The following is a 9975-nucleotide window of genomic DNA, read 5'->3' as shown; positions in this document are numbered from 1 at the left end:
ATAAATGGGAAAGCCATGAGCCATGCGATGTAATCTGTGATTGTGCTATTATTCCATTCTTCTGCCTCTGCCACTGCTCCCTCACCCTTTACCTCCTCCTCCATCTTCCTCTCTCTCCCCCACTCCGCCCTCCCATTTTCTCATCTTTTCTCCCTTCTTTTTAGGCCTTGGGGCAGAGCCTGTTCCAGGGAGTGTCTGCAGATAAGCAGTCTGGAAACAAACGTGCAGCCTCACATCTCCACCAGCCTAGCTCCCTCCTCCTGCCTCTGGCCCTCCACCCCCGACACACACACTCACATGCCACACAGGACAGCCCACTACATCGGAGACCAGTCCAACTGGCCTTCTCTCCAGCTGACCATCAACCCCCCTCCCTGCTTCCACATCCATGGGCCTCCCAGGGGGCCCAGGGAGCCCCACCTCCTGTTGCCCAGGGAGCGCGGCCAAAGATGGCAATAGGGACTGCAGGGACAGCACAAGAGGCCCAGGAGGATGGAAAGGCTCCGGCCCGGACAGCCTGGAAATGCACAAAGCCGATCCCTAGGGACCGAGCGAGAGACTGACGTCAAACCAAGGCTGAAAATATAGTTTGGAAAGTCACGCAGCACAGGGAAAAAATGAGCCACTCTCCCCAGCCAGAGACATGGGTGGTGGGGAAGGGACATAAATCCCAGCTCTTTAGAGGCTCCAAACAGCAGGGGTTGCTAGCCTCTAGACTGCCTGTCGAGAGGTCTCAGGGATTCCCAGTGTCCCATTCAGGGGCCAGGGCACCTGCAACCGCCCGCATTCCTGAGAGCAGCCAATGCCCTGAGAACCGAGGGCCACCAAGGGAATCTAGGGGTGGTCCTGGCCGCCTCCCCCACACCCACCCCTGCCCAGGGCATCTCTGGCTAAGCTGTGGTGTGGTGGGTGACACAACCTCCCGGACCACACCCAGAGGGTCCAGAGAGCCAGGGCCGGTGCCTTGGTGTGGAGGTCAAGGTCCATGATGGCACTAAGCTCTGACATGCAGCCTGCCCAGGGAGCCTGTCTTCCCACCCCATTTTCTCCACCCACCCGCCCTCACAAGTACATAAGATTTGCCCCTTTGAATAGGAGAAACTGAGGTCCAGAGCTGTGTTGGGTGGCCTGGTGTCCACCCCACAGGCAGTTCGTGTCAGGGAGGGCCCAGAATCCTCTGCAGTACGAGGCTCTCAGAGACCAGACGTCCCACTGCCCTCAGATGCCCAAGCATCCCCCTCAGACTGGTGTGAAAGGAGCAGAGGAGCCCCAGGCCTTGAGGGCTGGTCATGGGATTGGGGCTTTCTGGGACAACCAGCAACGGGCCCTCAGGGCCAGCGATGCCAAAGGCAGACATCCCTGCCCCTACCCATCTTGGCTCTCCATAAGTCCCCAAGAGTTAAAGTCCCAGGGAAAGTGACAGGGTTCCCCACCAAAGCGACCGAGGTTACATTTTCACCACGTCATGGCAACAGAGTCAAAAGAGAATTTGAGCTGTTGTAAGAAAATAAAGAAAATTTGATTCATCTCACCCCTGAGTTGGAGATTCAGATTCCTACCTTCTACACACTTTCCTATCCCTGTGTCTTGTTCCCTCTTCTGGTCTGCCCCTCCGACCTCTCTTTTTAGCACCCCAGCTCCGGTGTTGCCTACTCTCTGAATGCCCCCACCTCATTCCCTGCCCCCAGCAGCCCGACCCCTCCAGGACAAACCGCTCTCTCCTCTGAGCTTCTCCACAGATGGGCCTCCTCACACTGTGTCTTAGTGTGTCACACATATGTCTGTCTCCTCCTGCAGGGCTCCTCCAGGGCAAAGAGGTGCCTTGGTCCTCTCTGCAACCTTCAGGGTTCAGCTCAATCCAGCCAGGAGGGCTTGCCTCACGTTCACAGAATCTAACCAAACAGGGTTCATTTGTATGTTATCCTCACAAAGACCCTAAAAAGACAACCAAGGGCTGGAGCCCTGGGCTGGGAGTAGGAGGTGTCGTCAGACTCCCCTTCTCTGGTTGCTGGTCCACAAAGCCCTGGACCTCAGGGCTCTGACAATCCTGGGTGAGACTGGGTGGGAAGCAGAGCCATTTGCATGAAAACCTAAGTCAGAGCATATCCCTCAGCTCAAAGTCCTGCCCTTGTTCCTCACCTCACTTGGGGTAAAAACCAAACTCCTTAGCAAAACCCAAAAGCCCTGTGTGATCGGGTCCCCGTTATCTCTTACCCTGTCTCATGTTGTGCTCTGCCTCCTTCTTCCTGTTCCAGCCACAGCAGGTCTCCTCCAACACCCACCCCAGGACCTTTGCACCTGCTCTGTCCCATGGCTCAAGTGTCACCTCTAGGGAGGCCTTCCCTGATCAGCCTATCTGAAACCACACACACGCACACATACACACAATCATGTTCCCTCTACCGCTTCCCTGCTTTCTTCTTATCATTTATCATCAACTGATACCTATATATTTTATTTGTTTGTTTATTATTTCTCTCCCCCACTAGAATGGAGACTTGATCAGAGCAGGAACTTTTATCTGTTTGATTCTCATTCTTCTCCTAGTTGATTCACACTCCTCCCTTTAATATCCTGTAACTTAAATTCTGAGATATAAAGTTACCTACTATTTTATGTTATGTTATGTTAGATGGTGAGAATGAGAGAGGAAAAAACAGTAAAATATTTGCTTAATAGAAATATACATATAAACATACTCATAAGGAAATCCTGTCCTAGTTTCTACAACTGGCAGAGTATTGATAATTCCCTTCCTCCACTGGATGGTCCTTTTTCCCTTTGCCCTCAGCAAGTACCTCAATCAGCCATAGTCCTTGCAGGGTCGGGGTGGAGAATGTTGGGGCACATAGCAGGCCCTCAAATGATATTTATTGAATCCATGAGGAAGAGGCTGGTCCACACATACCATAGGAAGTAGAAAGGAGCCCGTCTCTGATTTGTGTAGACAACTAGAATAGATAAACCGACTAAAAAGTTATACTCACAAGATAACTACGTGACTAAAACACCCAGATAGGGGGGTATTCTCTTGTCGGCTTTCATTTCCCAAGGTGCTAGGACACATAGAGAGCTGTCACTCTGGCTGATGGTGCGGACCTACCTGCCTCAGTTTCCCCACATCAGTGGAGGGCTCTTTCAGGCTGGATGGATAGGAGGGCTTAGGCCCTGGGAGGCAGTGTGTGGGAGGGAGATGAAAGGCAGTCCCTCACACTCCTGCGCACCTCCTTCCGCATCTCCCTCTGGATGGCGTTTTCCAGTGCCCTTATCAGTGCCTCCAACAAGGCCCAGGGGACCCTGGGAGACTGCCACCAGGGTTTCTGCTCGTGCCCTGAGAGCTCTCCACTCTGTCTGCAGGCCCAGAGCACCTACCTCTGCAATGGCTTCTCCTGCAGGCTGTGAGCCTGGGTACTGCTCAGGACAACCAGGTCCAGGCAGGAAAGCCAAGTCCAAACTACAGCTTTCTGAAGGCCCAGCATCAGCCCTCAACCAGCGGTAAGTCCCAGAGAGATGCCTGGACTAGGAGCTCCCTGAGGGCAGGGGAAGAACCTGATCTTTCACTATTAGGTCTCCATTCCCAGCCCTGGGGCCTGGCCCCGAAGAGGCGCTTGACACATAGATGCTGAACAGTTGCAAAGGCAGCTAGCAAGACAATGGGTAGTGCTGCTGGGAGGGGGCTGGGAGGGCCCCTGGGGGCCAGCCAGATCTCACTTCTGCCCCTTATTGGTTAAGTCACTTGAGTTCTCTGAGTCTCCAATTAAGACTCTTTATCTGAAAGGTGAGGATAACAATGCTTGTCTCACCCACTGTTTAAAGGTCGTGATGTGACCCTGTGTGTACCACTGGGCCGGCGGCTGGCAGGAGCACCACAAATGCTGCAGTGCAGGCAGAGGCAGAACTCCCACTACCACACCTTCATGACACCCTGGTACCACTGCAGAGCTTCCACGGGGGCCTCTTCCACCAAACACTCCTCCTGACTCATTCACCGATGCCTCCTGCCATGCTGTGTGCCAGCAGGAGCACCCTGTATCAACCAATGAATCAGACCCAGTAGGAGATTTATATGAGTTTATTACATGGAATTGGCTTTCATGTGTGGGGCTGGCTAAGCGGGTCCAAGGTCTGTGGGGCAGGCAAGCAGGCAGGAAGGGAAGATCATGGGCAGGCTGAAACCCACAGGCACCAGCTGAAGCTGTTGGCCACAGGCCTGAGTCCCTCTCAGGGAAGACCCACGCCTTCTCTGAAAGGGCTTCCAACAGAGTGAGCCAGGCCCAGCTGGGATAATCTCCATAATTTAAAGTCAACTGATTAGGGACTTTAATCACCTGTGCAAAATCCCTTTACAGCAGCACCTGGGTTAGTGTTTGATTGAATAACTGGGAGATGGGGAGTGTATGCTACGAAAGAGCTGCTGTTTCCCTTCTGTTCTCCAACTCCATGAGAGACTAGCACATGGGAATTCTAGCCAAGCCAGGCTACCAGGAAGCCATCACATACACCATGGGCTTAAATCTGCATAAAGACACAGTAGTCACACTTCTCGTCAACAGTCACAGTTTACAAAGCACATTTAAATTCCATTGTCTCACATAATCCTCCTGACAGCTCTCTGAAGGGAATTGAATTATTTTATTTTACTGGTGACTTACCCAACCTCACACACAGCTGCTAAGTGACAGAGTTGGGACTTGAGCCTCTGTTGACCTGTTTCATTCACATCCTCACCAGAGAGTGAGTCTGATAAGGGGAGGGAGGAGAGAAAAGCTTTGGTTACTGGATGCATTTTAAAGAAGGACAAAGGAATAGAGACCCAGGTTTGCAAGACAACCTTTGCCTACGTTTTGGTTTTGCTGGGGTCTATTCTGGATGATAACAAGATAAGGTGTCACGAGTAGGGGATTTTACTCTCCTGCATATGGTGCTAAAAAGGTACCATTGCTTTCCCCCAATTAAATTGAATCTGTTCCAAGATTCTATCCTACCTGTCCAGAGGGGAATTCAAGGTGCTGTTATTGGAGCTTCCTTGTCCACTATCCATCAGAGGGCAGCAAAGGCTCTGGGGTTTCCCACATCACAGCACCTTCAGGAAAGGGTCCACTGGCCTCTGTGCCCACTATCCACCAGCTACGCTCATGACCAATCCTCATTTGGTCTCTGCTGAGAGTCAACCTTCTCAGGCCACCCTCCTGCCATTGTCCTCAGCGCCTGCCACCTCCCTGGAGCATGACAATGAACCGTGGCCCCTCCCAACATCCTTGGAACCCCCATCCCTCGCCCTTTAGCCTGTTTTCCTCCACACTTCCCTCCCACCATCTCCCCATACAAGACAATCCAGCGTAATCCCCTCAATGAACCTATATTTTTACAAAACAAAATCCAGGAGATGGTAAGAGTGGTCTTCTAGGTGCCTGACAAGTAACTGGTGTTTTTGGCCTTACCACCCCAAAACAGCAGTAACAACGACAAAACTTACTGAACATTTATTGTATACTAATCACTTCACTTCTGTTCCTTCATTTAATCCTGTTAATAAGGTGCTATTATTATTAACCACTTTTACATACAAGGAAAACAGACAGAGGGCTGAAGTCACATGTCCAAGGTCAGCCCAGCTCACAAGCGCCTCCCAGCATTCTGACTCCAGGGCCTGCACTCTAACACTGCTCTGTGCTATTTCTCCCCCAAAATCGGTGTAAGGCAAGGTGGCACGAAAGCCTGCCTGTGATCTTGGGATGGAGGAAGGACAATTAAGTCGTTTTAAGGACAATTAAGTCCTAAAAAAAAAATCAAGTCACAAACTAAAATTGCAATAAATTATCCCACCCAGGTGCGTGGGGAGTAGGGAAGGGGAGTAAAGGATTCAGAGGCTGGTTCTACTATCTACCAGCTCCCTGACTTGTCCTCTTTGAGTGTCAATCTCCTCCATTATCTCCATTATAAAATGAGGATGGTGATCCCAACCTTCCAAGCTTGATGAGAGGACAAAAAGAGAAGTATGTGAGAGCTCTTTGTAAACTCTGAATTCTGTAGATGTTCCACGTTAAGGGCATGGGGCAGAACATGTGCCTCGCCAGCGCCTGGGTGTAATAACCTCAGCCTTGGCAGCCCCAAACGAAGGACAGCCCGGTGCCAAGGTTAGGTCATTGTGCTGGAAGCTAGGAGACCAAGCAAGAGATTCCCTGAGAGACTGAGGCAGAGAGACAGTTTGCTTTCCTGTGCTAAAGATGCTGGAAAGCATAGGACTACATTTCCCAGACTTCTTTGCAGCTAGGGCCCACATGTGACCGAGTTCCACTAAGAAAATTTGTACATGAGACTTGGACGGGTTGGGGAGGGGGGAGGCGTGGAAGTAGAAAGCAGCAGCAGACAGCAGCTGGGCCAGGGAAGGTGAAGCCTCCTGGGTGAGCTGTGGGAGGTTTCCAGAGCCTGCTGCCAGGGTAGAGGGCAGCAGAGCTGTGTCTCCACCAGAGCAGCCCTGTGGGATGCTCGGGGGAATTCTCCTGGCTCTGTGATGTCTTGGCCCTCTCCAAGGTTCTATAAACTACCTAATGTCCTCTTATAAATTCCTTTCTGCTTAAATCAGCCAGAGTGGAATCTGTTCTCCCAGACTGGTATTGGAAGAGATTCCAAGCAAGAAACCCTCGAGGATATGAGAATCTGGGACTGGTTTCTGAACGAGTTGCATTTCCAGACAACAGAGAGCTGGTTAGCATCAGAAGACAGGATTTTAGCGGTGGACGGTTTCCTGGTGAAACAGCTACTGCTATCACTCTGAGGTCTCCACAATAAGGTGTCTGTGGAAGGCATGGCTTCAGCAACTTGGCAGCTGCTGAGATAAACCTCTAAAATAAACTTTCATTGTGAAAAATTTCAAACCAACACAAAAATAGAGCTGCATGATCAACCCTCATGCACCCAGTTTCTACAGTCATCCCCCTATCATTGTCACTGCAGGAACTTCCTCTGTCCCAATTCACTGGATTGTTCTGAAGCAAATCTAATATAACATTTCACCCAGAGGTACTTCAGCGTACTTCTCTAAAAGGTGACTTTTAAAAACATAACCACGGTAATATTATCTCACATTTTAGAAGTTAACACTAATTCCTTAATATCATCAAATGTTCAGCCAATGTTTGTATTTCCCCATTGCCTTGCCTTTTGTCTTTTAACAGTTTGTTCAAATCAGGATCCAAATAACTCTATACACTGCAATTAGCTGATACATCTAAGTTTCCTTTAATCTATACAATTCCCTTCCTCTTTCTCTCTTTTTATTTTTTTCTTCCTGTTGAAAAAAATGGGTCATTTGTTCCATAAAATTTCCCACAGACCAACCCCTCCCATCTAGCTTGTTGGAAAGTTCAAAACCACATTTCCAAGACTCTCTTTCAGCTAAGGTTTCATCACAACCTGGCTTCTCCCAGGCAGACCACCCACATGGAACTTGTAGGTAGAAGTGAGCCAGGTAAGAAGAGGCAGCTCTTCAGGGTGGGGCTGGAGGCAGCAGAGTCCCTGGGGGCACCCGTGGTAGGGACTCTGGGTTCTCCTCCCTGGAACCCGAGGAACCAAGTGGCAGGTGGGGTGGCAGTCTGGGTGTCTCTCTTGGCTGCAGTGCTCCTGGCTAAGTGTCCAAGCCTGGTCCCTTGGCCCTCCCAGGGATCCTATAAGCCACCCGTCTCCATGCAATAAATCCCTTTAGGTGTGAACTGGTCAGAGCGCATTCTGCTGACTGCAGTAGAAATCAACGTGGGGTGGGGGGAGCAGAAGAAGCCCTAACGCTGCACAGCACTTTAGGGTTTATAAAACACTTTCACATACATAGGGTGCTCTTAACCACCCCACGAGGAGGGCACTGAACGGATGAGTCAGACCAAGGAATCAAATCTCCCAGTTAAGCAGTATCTCAAGACTCAATCCCAAATCTTCAGATTCCAGCTTTCACACTGTTCTCTCTCACCAGCCGCCTCCCTCTCCTCATGGGCTGCCAGACTCACGGCACAGATGAGGGGTGTCTGGGGCTAAGACGGCCCCGGGAAATAAGGCAGCGCAGAGAGATGGTAGAGGCTATAGAAAGATGTCTCCCTTTGCATAAAATGAACATGCATCCTCCTTAAACCTCTCTGCCTGGTGATGTCAGCGACAGGGCCGCTTGGACAAAGTCCTGGGGTCTGAGCACCCCGACACTCTTCTCCTTTCAGCCAGGCTGCGCTGGAGGGAGGGGCAGCAGTGGTCAGGAAAGATGGCCATTCAGGCTAAAGCCCACTCTGTCGCCCCAACTCTGTCACCAAAGCCTCTTCGGGGGTCCCTGTTCCTGTGTGTGTGTGTGTGTGTGTGTGTGTGTGTGTGTGTGTGTGTGTGTGTGTGTGTGTAACGGGGGTGCACTTGGAGTTGGTCAGGGAAATAAAGTGGAAGGGGGCCCAGGGGAGGACTGAGGCTTTCTCCAACGTGTGGTCATTCAAGTTTAAGTAGCGGCAGTGGCCGGAGGTTGTCTGGATGAGAGGAGGGGCCGGAGAGGGGGGCTCTCCCCGGCCCTTTCTGATGGACAGCAGCTTTGATCCTGGGGTCTGAGGCTCATAAATAACGTCCCAGGCACGGGTGCCCTGGGACTTCTCCAAGGGCGGCTGGCTGACAAGGCCAACTTGGGCAGGCCTCGCGGGCAGGCCTAGCCCCACTGCAGTGGGCCGTGACGGGTTTATGGCCAGCAACCAACAGTAGTTACCTCAGATTTATCACCCTTCTACGAGGGCAGGGGGAGCCGCTAAAGGCTGCCAGGGAGCCCTTAAATCACTGTGATGGGAAACACTGTCAGAGGCAGCGGCGGGCAGGCAGGTAGGAGCCACACTGGGGGCTTAGGCTTCCTGCTGGCTCCTTGGCTTACAGTCCTTTCCAGACGGGGATTTATAGCCCTGGGGCCCAGAGGAGCCACGAAGCCCCGCAGTGGGAGACAGTAGGGACCACAAGAGCTGAACGAGAACGAGGGTGCCAGTGCAGCTGGATTGGCCCAGGCAGAGCCATGAGAGGGAGCACAGGGACCCAGCACCCAACCTGCTGGCCGCAGTGCCTGTGAGAGGGCAGCCTGCCACCTCGGCCAGCACTGCCTGGGCGGTGCCACCCTCCCGGAGGCACGTCCCTCTGTGAGCAAGGCTGTTTGCGGCAACCCTCTGTGTGCAGACACCTGTGCCCTTTCTCTGGGTGTGTGTCTGTGTCGGGGTTTAGATCAGCCAAAAAACGTGCATGCGTACAATGAGGCCATTTCCCATCATTCTCGAGCACCGGGCTGGAGAGTTGTGCCTATGATCTAGTGTTGCACGAGTGTGCAGGTGGGGTGGAGGATGGGACATCATCAAAGGCGGTGGGTTCTGGGTCCTTGTCCACGCCCACCTACTGGGTGAGTCTGCAAATACAAGAATACGAGAGAGAGGACACTAGGAGGACAGGGAGAAGAGCTGGTGGGGTTTAATAGAAGGGCAACTACAGATGCAAGGAATGGGAGGAAAGGGAAAGTGGGCAGGGGTGGGTGGAAAGAGACAGAAGGATTAGAGAAAGAGCTCAAAGGAAATGCCCAGATGTCCACACTATGCAGCCAACTCGGGCCCAAACATGGTCAGAGAGAACAGGAGGGAAAGGGTGGAGAAGAAGCGCAGGAAGAAAAGCAGAAAGGACAAGGAGAGGAAGAAGGTGACCCAAGAAGGAGGAGTGGGGCGAGGCAGCCAGCGGGAGCACCATCTGCGCCGGGGGCCCGGGACCCGGCTCTGCAGCTTTCTCGTCTCAGCCGTCTCCACCAGCGACAGCTGGCTCTGCAGCTGGACCTGAGCACAGGGCAACCTGCCCTCCTGCCAGTCCCCTGCCACAGGCTGGCAGCCACCCAGGCCCAGCTCAGAGCACAAAGAGAGTGATCCAGGCTGGGGCCAAGACGGGAAGCAAGCTCGCCACCTTGGAGAGTTCACACAGAGAAGGGAGTCTCTGCCC

The sequence above is a fragment of the Phocoena sinus genome, chromosome 1 (genome assembly GCF_008692025.1).
Source record: "Phocoena sinus isolate mPhoSin1 chromosome 1, mPhoSin1.pri, whole genome shotgun sequence".
NCBI lineage: Eukaryota > Metazoa > Chordata > Mammalia > Artiodactyla > Phocoenidae > Phocoena > Phocoena sinus.
Note: the sequence above shows the minus strand (reverse complement) of the source record.